Genomic DNA, 18,093 nt, shown 5'->3' with positions numbered 1-18,093 from the left:
GCCAGCGTAAAAGTGTACAAATTAATTAAAAATAAAATATAGAATGTCACATGGTGATGCCACTTAAGGTAGTAAAAAAAGTGGTAAAATATGAGTGTCAACCTATCATTTTCCATAGTACAATGTGAAACCAAAGTTCAATATTAGGAGAGAGAAACTTGCTTTTGAATGCCTTTGAGTGTGTGCACTACAAATTGGAGGAAATCTAACTATATTAATCTAAACAACTAAAATAATCCTAAAAAAAAATAAAAATCATGTTAAAAGAACTTAAATGTGATTATGTTTAAATTCCTAAGTCAGGAAAAGTAAGGAATTATGAACTAAGTGTACTCAACTTCAACTTTCGTAAATACATTAGAATGAAGTTTTTCACAATTCAACTGTCCTAGACGAATTTGGATTCTTTGTTGGATTTTTTGGTGCTATTTCTCTAGTGTGTTTTCATAATACATTGATTACCACTAATTTTGATATTTTAAAATATAGGGTTAAATATGTTTTTGGTCCCTTAACTTTCACTGAATTTTGAAATTAGTCCATTTCAAAACTTTGGACCAATTTAGTCCTTCATCTTTCGAAATATGTGGATTTAGTCATTTTAATCAAATTTTGTTAGATTTATTTGATGTTTCGTACACATTTAAGGATTGTATTTGAGTTATTTATACTGTTTGACACATTTTTGCTTTAATGTTAAGTCAAATACTATTATGAAACGCGCTTGAAATGTCAAATAAACTTAACAAAATTTGATTAAAAGGACTAAATCCACGTAATTTGAAAGATGAAGGACTAAATTGGTCCAAAGTTTAGAAATGGACTAATTTCAAAATTAACTGAAAGTTAAGGGACCAAAAACATATTTAACCCTAAAATATATTAAAAAAAATATTTAAAATGCCAACACAGTGTATTTTTAATCCTCGACAGAGAACAACATAAAAAAAATCAGCAGAGATATTCATGTATGAAGACGTAGGATAAATTCGAATATAGGTACAAATCACTAGAACTTAAATTCATATGAAAACATAAAAACTTGAAAACTAGAAATTTCACAATGTGATATTCATGTATGAAGATATAGGATAAATTCGAATATGGTAATGGAATGACTAAAATGAACGAATTTCTGGCACACAACAGTTCTAATTAACATTAATTGAAGATAGAAACTGAAATGGATCAAAATGACCCGCAAATTCAAAATTTTGGAAACCTATTTAACGAAATTAACTACCGTGTAGCACAATTAACTACCTAAATTTCCTAAGTTGAATTAACTACGAAATTTGTGAAGTGAATCTTGAACAAGTCATACGAATCATTATTAAAGCATTAAAATGAAAAAAAAAACACATATTAGTGACATGAAAATTGCAAAGCAAAATAAAGAATAGATAGAATAGTGGTTTGAAGTTCATCGAAGTCAGTCTTCACTGCTTAAGTTCAATTGATTGATTCTTGTTCACTCTAACCAAAAGACATTTGATATAATGTAGATGATCATCATTTGAAATTCAAGTTGCTTCCAAATTGAATTCAAGGTTGTTATGAGTTAACAAGGATCAATTAGTCAAATTCAATTAGTAAAGGTTGACATCAAGAGAAAATAAAAAAGCTAGAAGAACAATCAGTGAAAACAAATGACAACACAAATCTATTGAACATACACATACTTATAACAAATTGGTTCGGTGAAAAGAGATGAAGTCAGAGAGTGGAGAACCTTGATGCCATAGCCTATTGTGCGATCAATGGCTCAAGAAAGCTCCAAATGAAGAACTGTTAACGAGTCAGTGTTTCGTATTCTCTGTGTAAGGTGTGGGTTTATGATTTCGGGAATGAAGTGAATGTGTGAATGGTTAATGGTGTGAGCAGTTCAAATGCACTCTCCTTCTCACATGTTACAGCCTATTATTACAAGTCACATCTATTTTAAGTCAGGATTCCTAACCTCATTTTAATTTATATTTAGTTTTAATTCTTATTTATATTCATCTACAATTATGCACTGGTCTTATTTATTTAATTTATATTTACTCTCATTTATTTATTTATAATTACTTTCAGTTGCGTACTGATTCTCGTTATTTATTTATATTTGTTTCCAGTTATGCACTAGTCCTATTTATTTAATTACACAATTATATGATTTAATATCAAAATAAAATTTATGATAAATAAAGATTTGATTATTATAGTTAGAGGTATGACCTTGAGGATTTAAATGAGTAGATATTACTCAAGATGAGATGTTCTTGGGTTACTTTGTTGGTCATGATGAGACTCATTTATCTTGAGTAGTCACTACAAAATTAATCAAAACATTTATAAAGTATGATAAAAATCTAGTTTCATGAATTTGAAAGAGTTTTCATTTCATTTCATTTTATTGAGATATGTTATATTTTTATGTCATATTTGTTTCACCTCCCTATTTTACGATTGTGTATAAAATAAATCTTATAATCTTATCGTAGATGACTGCCCTTAACATGTTCAACCCATTCTTTGTCGATATCGTAGCAGTCTTTCCAGAAAACGTATGACAAACAAATGTGGTAAATAATTCGGTAACATTTCAAGAAATAGGAAATTCTACCATCACCTTCCTAAATGCTCCAAATGCACCGGTTATCTTTGAAGGATACATTGGAGTCACCTTCTATTTACCTCCAATAGTACAAGTGAACCCTATCTATAACTTTTTTTCCTCTACATGCTTGAAGGCCATTATATGAGGGGAAAACTATAAATAAATAATACACATTCCTCTTCTAGTTTAGAAAATATAATATCTATACCAAATGATGTAAATATAAGAGACATATAAGACTGTAAAATATATAAATATATGTATACATAAATATTTGAAATATGTTATTATAGAATTATGTGTTAGAATTTTATAAGTGTAATAAAGAAAATAAAAAAAAATAAAAAATTGGTCGTCCCATCAGTTTGCAGACAAACAAAGTCTTGTTATCACTACTGTAGAAATGCTTTTTTACCTCGCCTTATAGGCCTCGGTTGGCAAGGAACCGAAGCCTATAATGGCGCGGTGGCAATTTTGCAATTACAGGCAACTTTTATGGCTCGGTTCACCTAAAACCCGAAGCCAAAAGCAGTTATAGGCCTCGGTTACAAAAAACCCGGTGCCAAAAGGAGTGTTAGGCCTCGGTTAAGAAGGCCCGAAGCCAAAAAGGTTGCCAAAAATTTCAAAAATGCCATTCTCGTTTTGACTTATAGGCTTCGGTTGGGAAAAAGCCGGTGCCAAAAGGGATGTTAGGCCTCAGGTGTTAAGGAACCGGGGCCAAAAGGGGTTATATGCCTCGGTTCTAAATTGAACCAAGGCCATATAATTTAATTAGGGCTCAAAACTGAACCCCATTTCTTCCTCGCGCGCACTGCTATCCTCCATTTCTCTCTGCAAACGCCAATCGCCACACCTTCGTCCACCTCCCCCAGTGGGTCCTAGAAGAGCGCCAGGAATGCAGGAATCTCGACATCCTTAAACGGAAGGGTGTGTTTGTGGCTGTTTTTGGTTTCAGCTGAAGGGGTGGAAGTGGAGGCGCACGATGTGGGTGCCTTTGTCGGTGACGGGGAAGGAGTACCTGGCGGGGCTTGTGAAAACCCTAGCGGTGTGGTAGATTGAGGGTAAGTCGGGTAGGGGGTTTTTGTTTCAGAGTGAAACGGCGCGGGGGAAGGGGGAGCGGTGGTCGACAAGATCGCTGGCGAAGGGGTTGTGAACGCCATTGAGGTGTATAGGGTCACTGTTGGGGGTGTTAAAGTTACCCCTTTTAACGATTCCCTGTGGAGAACTTGGATTCCCTGTCTTCATCTCTTTCTTACCATTTTCTCTTTTCACACCATTTGTTTTCCCCTAATTTGTTGTCTGATTGGAATTTGAATTGCAAATTTGAATTGTAGGTGAATTCCTATGTATGTTTGCTGCATAATGAAGTTGAAATGGTTCCAAGCCTACTTAAATTTTCTGTTTCAATCTGCTATTACTTACCGTAGATTCCCATTGTTTGCTTTGAAAACTTGGTCACAAATTTGATTATGCATTTGATTATGGACCAGCTTGATGAGTAAAGGAATATGCCTCGGTTCTTACCAAGACCGAGGCAAAAAACTAGGTCTATGGCTTCGGGTATAACCGAGGCCAAAAGATGTACCTTTTGGCCTCGCCCCAATATGCCTCGGTTCCAGACCCGAGGCAAAATGTGAAAAATAACCGGGGCAGAAAGCCCTTTCTGCACTGGTGTATATTTGTTTAATACCTGTAACTTTCCCAGGACGATACTCATTACTAGACTAATTTAATTCTTTTATTATTATTTTAAAAATTAAATAGAAGAGTCATTTTAGCCGACTCTTATTAAAAAAAATAGTGTCCCATTGCCCTTCATAAGGAAATGATATCATTTTTTATTTAATTTTTTGTTTATATTGATCAATTAGCCTACCTAGGCAAATAATAATGTGAAAATTTGATGTGGGCTGGCGAACACTAAGCCTGATATCTTATTTTCTATCCGTTCTGGGTCATTTTTATAGACTCTAATAACTTCAAAAAATAAGTGGATACTAATATTTGAACTCTAACTGTATTCTTATAGCGATGGTATCATATTAAGAGTGGCAAAATGGTCAACCCAACTCATTTTTGCTTTACCTGCCATTGACCCCTTATAATAAAGCAGGTTGAAAATATTAGTTTACTATGTTAAAGGATAGGTTAACTCCCTAAATTGTTTTTTAGATATTGTGTTTTAAAATTTTACAATATATATATATATATATATATATATTTATTTTTGGAAGCACATTTAATCATATAATTTTTTTAAGCTTTTAATTCATTAATTAACGTCTTTAATTAAATAAATCTAAATAATTAGTATCTTTACCCAACTTATTTCGCCTTGTCTCTATTTTTCTAATTTGCCAGTTTAGTAGAAATAGATTAAGGGTGTGTTCCTTTCGGGATGGATATGGGGAAGAGTGTGAAGATGATAATTTGTGTAGATTTTGGTGGATGAATTTTTGTGTTTTTTTGAGTGAATTTAGATGATAAAGTGAGTGAATTTAGAGATAAATTTTATGAAAGTTAGTGAAAGATTTGATTGATGTGTTAGATAAAATAAATTGTAGAAATAAATAGAATTAGAAAGTTATCAAAATATCCTTGACGGAAAAAGAGAATGATTTTGTAATTTGATGTTATAAAAATAATTATAATTAATTAATACGAATTAAAAAAATATTAAAATTATATAAAAATAAAAAAAAAACTTTTATGAATGTAAAAAAAAAATACAATTAAATATTAAAAGAAAGTTGAACAATTAAATTTTAAACAAAATTTATATAAAGTTAAAAAAAAGTAAAAAAATAAAAAATAAAAAGCATCGACACCGATGTCGTAACCGATGTCACTCCTTTATAAACCAAGGCACCAATTACGTAACCGGTGCCATCCTCCTTTCAAAACACCACTACATCGCAGCATCGATGCATATAACCACCAACCACACCACTACCCACCACCTCAACAAAGCACGACCACCCTTCATGGCATTCCTCGACCACCACACCCCAAATCACCTCATCTTCTTCCCCTCCATGCACATGGTTTTGGAAACGGGAAATAAAACTAAAGGGTAGTTTCGTAATGTATACAAAACATATGTAGTATACTCGCGTATCCTCGCACTTTTGAGGGGATGGAATAATCCATCCATTCCCCAAATCGCCTCTCGCATATCCCTTCAATTCATGTAAAACAAACGCACTCACGTACCAAAATCCACTCTCCCAATTTTACTTAAACAATACAATACCCTCAAACGAACACTGCGTAAAAGAGACTTGAAAACGCCAGCTTAACACACCCTACCAAAATGCTTACTTTGCCGCCCCTTCATCTTATAGTTGTATTCTTGACACATGCAAGCCTTTCTTCATAATCATGTTCAATTCAATAATGCCATCAAAATTAATCGGATTATCGGTGAGCACTATAACCTAGAGAATTCAAGAATGTCATTTTGATTAAGTATACAATGTAAATTGAAAAATAAAAACAATTAAAATTGATCCCATCAATCAAATATATGCTAGACAATGAACATCTTCATCAAGGGAATGAGAACCAAATTCAAAATTAAGGGCAATGAGTGCAGCAATGAAAACTACATGTATGCTTTGAGAAAATGAATCAATAATAGGTATCGTGTTGCCTATTCTGGGAGAGTTATCACCTATATAATCTCTTGCATTTACGCAATCTGAAAAACCTCTTTCTTAATGAAAAAATAACTTATGAAATGTGCGATTTGGAAGTCACTTCAGATGAGTCTAGAATATAATTTTAAAGTAACTTTCAAGTTTAAAATATTTTAAAATTGTATAATTTATAAGTCTTTCTTTTATATAAAAAAGAGTTTCCAAATTATGTAATTCAAATTACAATTTTGTCTTTCAATATTTTCAAATTACGGATCTAGATTATGTAATCTGATATACGGTTTTAAATTTCATGTTTATGGGATTACAGAACAAAATTATCGGGTGCAAAAAGAAAGTTCTTTATCCCTTTTATGATTTTATTTGGGCTCAGCTCAAAGTCTTTTTCATTTTCCTTTTGTTTGGAGCCAACTTAACATTTTCTTTCTTGAATTTAATTTCGCTATAACTTTTTGCTATTAATGTACTTTGCTAATTTCTTTATATTTATATTAATTTCTTACATTGGAATTTTTTTATGATAATGACCTTAGTTTTTCTTAGTGTAAGCAGACCTAAACCCATATCATCTTTAAATAAAAATGAATCAACTCCAGATTCAGACTTAATTAGTTCTATGCTTTCAAGAATGTTCACTATGACAGCTTGGTTAACCCCTAGTGTTTCGATTTAAAAGGTTATATATATATATATATATATATATATATATATATATATATATATATATATACACTCAAGTGTTTTTGAGAATATGAAAGTATATTAGATCTTAAAAATCTCAAATTAAAAAATTAAGCTCTTCTTTTTAACAACAAAATAGAAATCGCTCCATTAATACTTTGTTCCAAGAAAATGGTGGTTAAGATACAATAATATTTCATTTCAAGAAAAAAAAAATACATTCATCTTTCCTGAAATTGTTTTAATAACAGGTGTCTTCTAAATTTTAAAGAAACACTCGCTTCTTATCTATTTCTGTAAGTGGCACCATTTATATTGTGTTAAGAAGAAGCAAACGATTAAAAGAGTAGTAAAAGAAAGCGCAAAGCAAATGATTAAGTGTTACTTTCTTCTAATCCTAATTACTTGGTCTGATATCATTTTGCAGTGGTGGGAAACATGGAGAATGTAAAATTTGTGTATTTATTTAGCCAAATAACTAAAAACCACCATTCTCTCGTGGAGATTTCAACACTTCATACCTACATGTGTCAGCGGGAAAGATAGAGTATGGGTAGTAGCTTTTTTATATCATACCTGCTAGATAAATATATGTCCAGTATCCGTTCTCATATTCGTACCAGTATTCGTCATGCGAGTATACATATATGGTTTTAATATCCAAGGATATCCACATGTATTTACAAAAAAATAAAATGAAATACTTAATAACATATTTTAACCATAAATTCAATTCAAATATAATATATAACATTCATAAATTTCAAACAAAGTCCAAATAATTCATTTAAATAGTGTTGGATGATAGTTTACAAAGAAATGAAGATTTTTTTAAAACTAATTGATAAAAAATAACTCATTCAAAAGCATAACATTAATATTTTAATCATGTTTTTTTATTAATTTAAATTATAGTATAACGAGTACAAGTATCTACGGATACAGATACTATAATATCCGTACCCGTTCCATCAACATCCAGGGATAATAAATACTCGTATCTGTTATCCATAGATATCTATTTACGATATCTATTTTCTATCCATTGCGAATCTTATTTTATATCCCTATTGGTAGCAACACTTTTTTAACTTGAAATTTCCATGCATCTTTTAATTTTTTTTCAGCTTATTATGCCTTTTAATTACACAAATAGCACAATTTATTCTGTAAGCTCAGAATTTGATTTGGGGAAGTTGAATTATAAAGTGTAATTGAGAGGAGAGGTTGATCGGAAAATTAACTAGGATTTAATCTTTGAAAAATTGAATTCGGAGTTGAAATTTAATTTTTTTCCTTTTTGTTTAAAATAAAAAGGAGGAAACACAGTTCAGAATTTAGTTTTTCGACGATTAAATTCTTGAATAGTGAATCATATATATTATCTGTGTAAATAAAAAAATGTTATTAAAAAGAAAATAGTGCTATTTGGTACGTTTAACCAATATAGCTCCATCGTACGTTTAACCATTAAACTTCATAAGTGATGGTAATTCAGCCATCAGTCAAATCTAAGTGATCTTCTTTTAAGTTCATGTAAAATATGCCAAGCCAAAGTACATGATGTGAAATCTTAAAAGGGTGAAAAGTATTAATAATATGTGCTTTATTGAAGAGATATTGGTGAGTGGCTATTAACTTTTTATTGATTTAGACATATACAATGCGTTTTTAGTTTGTTCTTTAAAAAATATTATTAAATGATTAATTGTTGTATAGGCAAAGCTTTATGGGTTGGTTACCATCATAAAAAAACGTAATCTTAGATTGTTAGAGAAAGATAAAATTGAGAAATATGGTAGTATTTTTGTATTGCAGATGTTGTGTTTATATAAACACAATACAGTACAATCATACTCTCTATAATAAAGTCATCATTGAATACAATAAACTAAACAATATAGGTAATAATTGATGGCTACACACATGAGAAATAATACATAGGCATAATATCAGGGATATTGAGATAATATTATTGACATAATATCTCTGGTATTGATTCTAATAATTAGAATCGCTACTTTCTCTAACTCACTCTCTTAAAGTCATCCCAAGTTTGTCTCTCAAAATGTTGAACCTTGTGTGTGTGTGTGTGTGTGACGTTTGGTTAAACAATCTACAATTTGATCTGTTGTGGACATTTAGGCTAGTGTGACTTGATTCTGAAGCACTTGATCACAAATGTAGTAAACATTTATCTCAATATGTTTAGACCGAGCATGCATCACTAGATTGGATGCTAGTGCCTTAGCACTTAAGTTATCACACCACAAAATCGGGTTTCTAGGCATAGGAAATTTCAGCTCATCTAGAAGTAATCTAATCCAAGTTACTTCTGCTGCTAGGTCAGCTAAAGCTCTATATTCTAACTCAGTACTTGACCATGACACCACTTTTTGTTTTCTTGAGGCCCATGAGATCAATGTATCTCCAAGGAAAACACATTGCCCTACTATGGGTTTCCTATCATCTATGCTAGTGGCCCAATCTGCATCAGAGAATCCAACTATATCAAGATCGGTTGAGGGTTTGATATGAAGACAAAAATTTGTTGTTCCATGGAGATATCTCAATATTCTTTTTATTCCTTTCCAATTATCTATAGTTGGGGAACTCATATATTGGCTGAGTTTATTGATAGAAAATGTTATGCTTGGTCGAGTGTTGGTCAGATATTGTAATGCACCTATAGCTTATCTGTATAGTGTAGGGTTCACAATAAGTTCTCCTTTAGCAGTGAATTGTATCCCTATTACCATTGGTGTAGTAGGGCAAGATGAAGCTTTTTCCATATTAAACTTCTTGAGTAGATCTCTAATGTACTTTGTTTAAGGTACATTTCACCAGCATCTCTATGTACTTCAATTCCCAAGAAGTAGTGTAGAAGGCCAAGGTCTTTGAGAGAGAAAACAATGTTTAATTGAGTAACGAAAGTCTCTAAAGACTTATTGTTTCTCCCTGTAATTATTATGTCATCAACATATATGAGAAGGAGTAAGATATGATCATTTTTTCTAAGAACAAACAGTGACGAATCATTCTTGGTGTTTTGAAAGCTCTATCTCAATAAAGTGTCTTTCAACTTGTCATACCACGCCCTTGGGGCTTGCTTTAGTCTGTAAATTGCCTTGTTTAATTTGTATATGTGGCCAAACTTGGTTGAATCTGTATATCCTTCAGGTTGATGCATGAACACATTTTCTTTGAGATTGCCATTCAAGAATGCATTATTTATGTTTAATTGCTTAACCTCCAATTTAAATGTACTGCAATGGATAGCACAATTCTTACCATGTTGGACTTGACCATTGGACTGAAGGTTTCATCATAGTCGAGACCCATAGTTTGTTGAAAACCTTTGGCAACCAATCTTGTTTTCCTTTGTTCAATTGAGCCATCTACCTTGTATTTAGTTTTAAAAACCCACTTGGAGTCTATGATGTTATTCTGCCCTTGAAATGGTACCAAAGTCCAAGTATGATTAGCTGCTAGAGCTTTAAATTCTGCATCCATGTATGCTTTCCATTTTGGACTGAGTAGAGCGTCATTAACATTTTTTGGTTCCTTGTCTTCTTTGTCTGTTTCTGACAACCCTATATAGGGAAGTTTTGGATTGTAGATCCATGTCTTGCTTCTAGTTTGCATCTAGTGTGTGTTGTCCTATTGAGTCTGTTGGTTATTTTCTTCTGGTGTGTCATTTACATGTGAGGTTGCCTCATCTGCATGAATATAGATATCATTGAGCCTTGGTTGATCATCATTGACAGCTAAGTTACCGAGAGTTGGTTGCTCTTCGTTGGAAACTAAGTCACCTTCTTGATGATTCACCTCCTTGTGAGTTGAGTCAACTTTGTGGCTTGTGGTGGTACCTGCAGGACAAGAAGGAAGAACAATAGGGATTGTTCCAGTCAGTGTTTTTAATGAATTTCTTGTGTCAAGAAAGTCATCATGGAAAGGAAAGTGATTCTCATTAAAGACCACATGTCTTGATATGAAAATTCTGCCATGAGAGTTGAGGCACTTATAACCCTTGTGAGATTTGCTGTATCCCAAGAATACACATTGTGTAGTGTGGAATTGAAGTTTGTGTTGATTGTATGGTTTAAGGCAAGGATAACAGGCACAACCAAACAAATTTAGAGCATTATAATCAAGTTTCTTTCCAAATAACAATGAAAAAGGACTTTTATTTGGGTTAACTGATGAAGGCAATCTGTTGATGAGATAAAATGAGGTAGAAAAAGCTTCCCACCAGTAGTGTAAAGACATTTTAGCCTGTGCCAAAAGTGTGAACCCTAGTTCAGTCACATGTTTATGCTTCCTTTCAGCTCTACCATTTTGCTGAGAGGTATATGGGCAAGACATTCTAAATTGAATTCTCGATTCAATGGCTATTTTCTGGATAGGTTTAAACTCACCTTCACCATCACATTGAAGAGCTTTTATCTTCTTGTTAAATTGGTTTTCAACCAGGCTTTTGAATTGGGTGAAAGCATGTATTGTTTATGGTTTTATTTTCAAAGGAAAAATCCAAGTGAACTTGTTGTAATCATCAATGATAAGAACATAGTACTTAAATTAGAGGGAGATAAATTTGGGGCAGGTCCCATACATCATTGTGAATCATTTCTAAAGGTTCCTTAGCATGATAGGAAGAGGATTTAAATGCTAGCAAGTGAAGTTTTCCAAATTGACAAGTTTCACAAAATGAAAATTGATCATGTGATGATGTCTTAACATTGCAAATCTTCAGCACCTTTTCTAAGACTTTATTGTTGGGGTGTGCAAGCTTTCTATGCCAATTCTCCTTTAGTGACATGTATACACATGGATCTTTTTTTACTTAAGAGTTGACACTTGAAAGTTGGTATAATCCATCTCTAAGTTTCCCTCTTAGTAGTATTTTCCCTTTCAATTTGTCCTTCACATAAGAGTAGTTTGCATCAAATTTAACAAGGGTGTTATTGTTGATAGTTAGCTTAGATACACTCAACAAATTTTTGTTATTTTTGAAACATATAGAACATTATGCAAGTTGAGGTTATTCAATTTGGTTGTGCCCAAGGTCAATATTTTCAATCTTTCACCATTTCCAACTAATAGAGAAGAACTTGTATCATTGTTTTCATTGAGATTTTGAAGTTTCTCATCTTGATGGGTCGCATGATTGCTAGTTCCACTATCAAAGTACCATTCATAGCCCTGATTGTGGTATGGGGAGGCTATGAAAGCATTGTGATTTTCTCTCTTGTTATTTTCAACATTATGATTTGAACATGTGTATGACTTATCATAACGATAAAAAAAATTCACTACTATGTGTCCAATCTTGTTACATACTTGACATATTGGTTTAGATCTATCTCTTCCTTTAAAGTTAGAGCACCTCCAATTACCCCGTGTCCCTAGTTTGTTGCTACTAAAATCAATTTTAGTTGCAAGGTTTGCTGAAGTATTCATTGAAAGATTATTAAAATTGTTCAACTGTTCTATTCTGTTTTCAAAAGGCAATAGTTGAGCTTGTAAATCAACCCAACTAAGGTTAATTTGATCAGATAATTTGACCACCACCGGATTGTAATCAACATCTAGTCTATTCAGTGTTTCAATAATCAAATATGAGTTGAAGATTGATGATCTTGCCAACTTTAATTTACCAATAAGGTTCTTCATTTTGAGAAGATATTGATCCATCTTCATTTCTCCTTTGCGAGTGTTGTGAAATTCTGACTTAAGGTAGATTGTGCTTAATTTTGTGTGTGCACCTACTAGGCTTTGGACTTCATCCCAAAGTTCCTTGGAGGTTTCACAATGCAACAACTATGTTGCAATATCAATGGTCCTTGAATTTCTTAGCCACCCTAGGAGAGTTTGATCTTGTGCAATCCACTCTTCATAGTCAGGATTGGTTTTCCGAGTTTTGTCACTTGTAGTGACAAACAGTTCTGGGCATTCTTTTATTCCTAGTATGTAGCTATCAAGTTTGCAACCTCTTATCAATGGAAGAACTAGTGACTTTCATATGAGATATTTATCTTTGTCCAACCTGACAAAAACAGTTGTGGGTAGGTCATTTTTGTGGTTTGTGTTGGCTGCGGAAGACATGATTGGATTAAGAGCCTACAAGCTTAAGAGCTTTGAAACCAAGAAAGATAAAATGGAAAAATATTGTAGTGCTTTTGTATTGCAGATGTTGTGTTTATATAAACACAATACAGTACAATCATAATCTCTATAATAAAGTCATCATTGAATATAAATAAACAATATAGATAATAATTGATAATGATGGTTGCTGCACACATGAGAAATAATACACGGGTATAATATCAGAAATATTGGAATAATATTATTGACATAACATCTCTGGTATTGATTCTAATAATTAGAATTGTAACTTTTTCTGAGATGGTATTTTTTTTAATTACTAGAGGATGAATGCAATCATAGAGAAACATAAATTGTTATTGAGATATTTTAAGGAGAATATTTGTATATAATTTTTTTTTATAAAACGATTGATAGGTTTTTTTAAATTTCTTTTTCTTCAACTTATTTTCTAAAGCAACTTAGTTACTTATCAAAAGAAACAGTTTTATGATTTTTTTATTACTATTAAATAATAGGGCATGTTATTTGAAGATACTATACAAGAGTTTGGTGTGGTTTTCCTTTAAAAAGAATTTTTTTTCTATGTTTTCGAAATAATTCAATTAAAATAACTCATCCTCGATTTTTTCTAAGAAATTAGGCAACTTTGAATTATATTCATAAATACTAGAAGCAAAAGTCACCCTTATAGAGTACTAGCACACATTTTATCTTTTTTTTTTTTACAAAAAATGCAACAAAATAAAGTTACATTCGTTTTGTAGATTCAATAAAGTATAACCAATTTTAGAAAGGAAGAACGCAAGTGTTAAGCACTTTTTCTTTTCTCTTTTTTATGTAATTGAATTCGAAACCTTAAATTGATTTCAAAGACTTTTTTTAAAAATGGATTTTTCAGAGTATTAGTTTGGTGAAGACTTTTTCATTTATATTAATATCGTTTTTGAATATTTTTTTTTAATTTATGGTTCTATAATTTATTTCAACAATTAATTTTTATGTGTTTGATTTATTACCTAGACACCAGCATAACGGAAAAGCCTAAAAAAAAAATTGAAATCTACATTCGAGGGTCTCTCCCTAAAATCGAAACACATTATTCATCTTTAATAATATTAAGACCAAATTAATTACCACGCAATAACGTTCAAGATGAAAAACAATTAACCAAGCCAAGAGCGATTAAAGGTAAGAATTAATGACATTTGTTTTTTTGTAACATTCTGAGTGTAATTAATTGAGGGTACGAACTTTTGAACTACATAATTTTTTTCCCAATGTCAAAACATTAATTGCCATGTGATATCAAAATCAAGGGCCAGATGAATATTTTATTCTTTACTATAAAGTACTATAAATTCACATGTGGTCCCCTCAAATAACTCGAGTCTATCAATTTGTGAGACATAAATTGCAATTGCATGAATACCATCTCTAATAACTTGTTCCCTACCACTTTTTCATTTTCCCACCTTCTTCTTCTTCTTTCTCTCTCTTCTTCTAAAACTTCTCTTTTTGTGCACCTTCTAAAGCTTATATATGAACCTCCTCTAATAAACAATAGATTCATCATACATACCTTAACTCTTTCAAATTCCAATGACAAGAATCGAATAAAAAGTGTTTGTGTTTGTGTGTGTGGTGTGGCTTTTGTTCTCGATAGTTGACAACATATGTTTCTCTAAGTTTGATTATTATACGTGAATCCCAATTTACACATGTGCAATGTCTACTCTAGAACCCACTTCAATCCAAAAGGGAAACTATACATCACAAGACTAAGTAGTGGGGGCAGACAAATAGAATTGCACAAACCTTAGCTTTAACGTTGGGCAATCCAAATCATAGGAATTTGAACTTAGACCGTAACTCACACGAAGTTGGGACTAGTCAACATCTCTACTCTACCACTCCACGTGATAGTGCCTAGGTTTCGCTTACAATATTTTAACTATTTTTCATCTTTTTTTGTAGACAATCTTCCTTCTATCCTTCCGATGTTTGAGGATGATGTTCAAGAGCCACCAACAATTCACCAAGCAATAATACTCCTCTTAACTCAAAAATGGAAGTGAGAAGTCACAAATCTCTTTTCTTGTTATAATATTCAAACCAACCCCTTTTTATTTTTAGCATCAAAACAACAAACTAAGGGCAAAAAGGTTTACGCTTGATCATTGGGTCATATACGTGACTTATTTACTTTTTATGGTGAAGAACAAACAAATCCATACATTTATATCATGGTAGAAAGGTGAAGCAAGGTAGAAAATAGTTAAAGGTTTGTTTAGATAACTAAGCAACCATTCATATTTGATCTTGCGAGTTTATTGTTACTTACTTGAACTTATATTTGTGTGACTCATATGATATGATGGTGTTAGACATTAACATATACCAAATTCTGACTAGTCAACTTTTAAAACTTAAAAAACCATTTTCAAAGGAGAAAACTTTAACACGACCCAAAAGACTTGAACACCTTCATATTGTTCCACTGACTTCGTCATCCTTGTGGCAGTGAAAACAAAATTCAAGAAACAAAGAAACAAACAAAAGAAAAGAAAAGGGGTTAGTGATTAACGTTGTGATAAGCGAAAAAATGAAAGAAGAAAGAAGTAGAAGTATAGTGGTGGTGAAAGAACCTTGTGTGGTGGTGGTGGTGAATGAAGAAGTGGAAGAAGAAAAAGCAAAGGGAGAAGAAGGTTCCATTGTGTGTGGAGAGAAGCCATGAAACTCAGGATGGATAGCGCAAGAGAAGATCAAAGGGGAGAAAGAGAGAAAAAGAGAGGTGAGGAATGACCATCCATGGCGCTATCCCTCCTGAGCTTTACAGATTCTTCCACACTAAAAAACAAGAGCACAACAGCACAAGGTGCAGCTAATAACCCTTATAAAAAAGCTAGCTTGCTAGCTAGCTACCATTATGTGACATTAAATGCTTCTGATGCATTGTGGGGAGGGACGTAGCAGAGGTATTTATAGAAGCAGAGAAGGGGACGTGGGAAAATTCAGACACCAAAACAAAAATTTAAATTAAAATTTTAAACAATTTCTAAGGAGTTTCAAAATAAAGAAAAAGAAAAAGAAAAACCCAAATGCATTCTCTCATGCATAGTGTTCACTATTCACTATATACTTAAATTAAAAAAATGATGTTTGCTGTTGTTGTTTTAGGAGACATAATAATTCATAATGTTTCTTTATTTATTTATTTTTAAATAATTGTGCTTGGTATAAAATATCGCGAGATTGGGAGAGTAAAAGTAAATTTAAAAAACAATATAAATATCATTATAAACTACATTAATAATTTTTTATTTGACAAATTGAGGAAGCGGAGATGTTATTGTTAAAACTAGAGGAAGTGCTTTTTCTAGTACTCATCGTAATTTCTCGAATAAAAAAAGTATTGTTCATTGTACAGTTGAACACTTAAATGTTGGAGACTTTTATGGAGTACTTGGATCTTATTCTTCACGTCATAGGATACTAATTTTGATTAGTTTAGTTTGAATTAGATTTATCTAAATTTAAAAAAACAAGGTTTATTTTCATACTTTAAAATATTTGTGTCCAACTAACCTGGTTTTTACATTAAATTATCATAATAACTTGGTCAACTTTGTAACATTTGATGAAGGGTGAGAAGTAACTCGTTCTATCACCTTAACTGAGAGTATTTATAAAGAATTAAATTAACCTAATAAATACGAGACAATAGCATGTGTTCATTTGGTTATGATTGATGTAAATTTAAATAAAAGAAACAACAAGATTTATTATCACTTAAGAGATTATATATATATATATATATATATATATATATATATATATATATATATATATATATATATATATATATCTTTACATATGTTAATAATTTGATCTCTGTGTAGACAATTTAAAATTATATTGGATAAAATTTCTGACAAATCTACGTTAAATTTTATAGTACCAGACATAAAATTAGGATTGACCGTGTAAATTTTTGGTGTTCTTTAGATAAAAATAATTGATTTTTGTTTACAAGTAAAACTTGAAATACAAAAAAATATCAATTATAATAATTTTGTTTTACTACCTAAAACACAAATTATGACAATGTGCAAAAATAGAGAGAATCATAATAGAAACATTCACACATTCCTACTTAAAAATTAGTATGGAGATATAAAATACATACCTCAATAATAAACTTGACCTACAAAAACTTTAATGCAATCTAAGCAACCATTTTGAAACACATCCACAACTATCACAAAAAACTCACAAGCAACAAAATGAGACATTATTGAGTTCTCCAAATATAATCACGATTTCAGTGTAAACAAAGTAGATGTTTAGACAACTAACTTCGATATAAAACATAAATGTAATCGGATAAAATTGCTCCATATGAAAAATCATCACAAAAGATGAAGAAATGAGTTATTTTGGTCACTGATAGAGCCTCCATATATCTAAGATTGTCATGAGAGAAGAGAAAAGTCACACCCAAAATTTTTAGAGAAATGAATGATAAAGAAGTTTCACATAACATTTTAAAAAGTCATTTACGTTGGACCTCATGTGATCAAACTTGTGTCTAAGTTTTTAATAGACATACTAGAAGAGTAAATACTTCACTACAGAGATTTGTATATAAAATATAAGAGATTTATAATTACTTTTAATCAAAATCCTTAAAACAACAAGTTTATGGATATTTTTTTATATTGTTCATCTAATTAATCTCTATCCAATTCGAGTCTCAACTCTACGCTTTAAACTCTCCAACACGTTTAACTCTTTTTTTTTTGTTTATTTCTTTCTTCTATATTTGACTATATGGAGTTCAAAGAGATAAGACCATCATATATTGCCTGGGTGTCATAGTCAAATAAGTAATGTTGAAGTAAAATTATCCCAACTCCAATTAAAGTGAAAGCAACACATTTACTTTTCCTTCAAATAGAATGACTCTTTTAAAACTTAAATGCTAGTTTTACTCAAATTCATTTTAACCACGCTGCAGTTGAGTAGCAAAAGTCAAAAGAA

The 18,093-nt window shown here is 31.5% G+C and overlaps 1 long non-coding RNA gene across 1 annotated transcript; it reads right to left on the bottom strand.

Annotated features, from left to right (window-relative positions):
- Positions 1–14,358: 14,358 nt before the first annotated feature.
- Positions 14,359–15,992, bottom strand: LOC114166663. The gene is made up of 2 exons (XR_003599975.1): positions 15,699–15,992; positions 14,359–15,564 (listed from the first exon to the last, which is right to left on the bottom strand). It is a non-coding gene; the product is annotated as an uncharacterized LOC114166663 (long non-coding RNA).
- Between the last annotated feature and the right edge of the window lie 2,101 nt (positions 15,993–18,093).

The sequence above is a fragment of the Vigna unguiculata genome, chromosome 10, assembly GCF_004118075.2.
Source record: "Vigna unguiculata cultivar IT97K-499-35 chromosome 10, ASM411807v1, whole genome shotgun sequence".
In the NCBI taxonomy this organism is placed as follows: Eukaryota; Viridiplantae; Streptophyta; class Magnoliopsida; order Fabales; family Fabaceae; genus Vigna; species Vigna unguiculata.
Note: the sequence above shows the minus strand (reverse complement) of the source record. Positions and strands in the feature narration are given on the sequence as shown.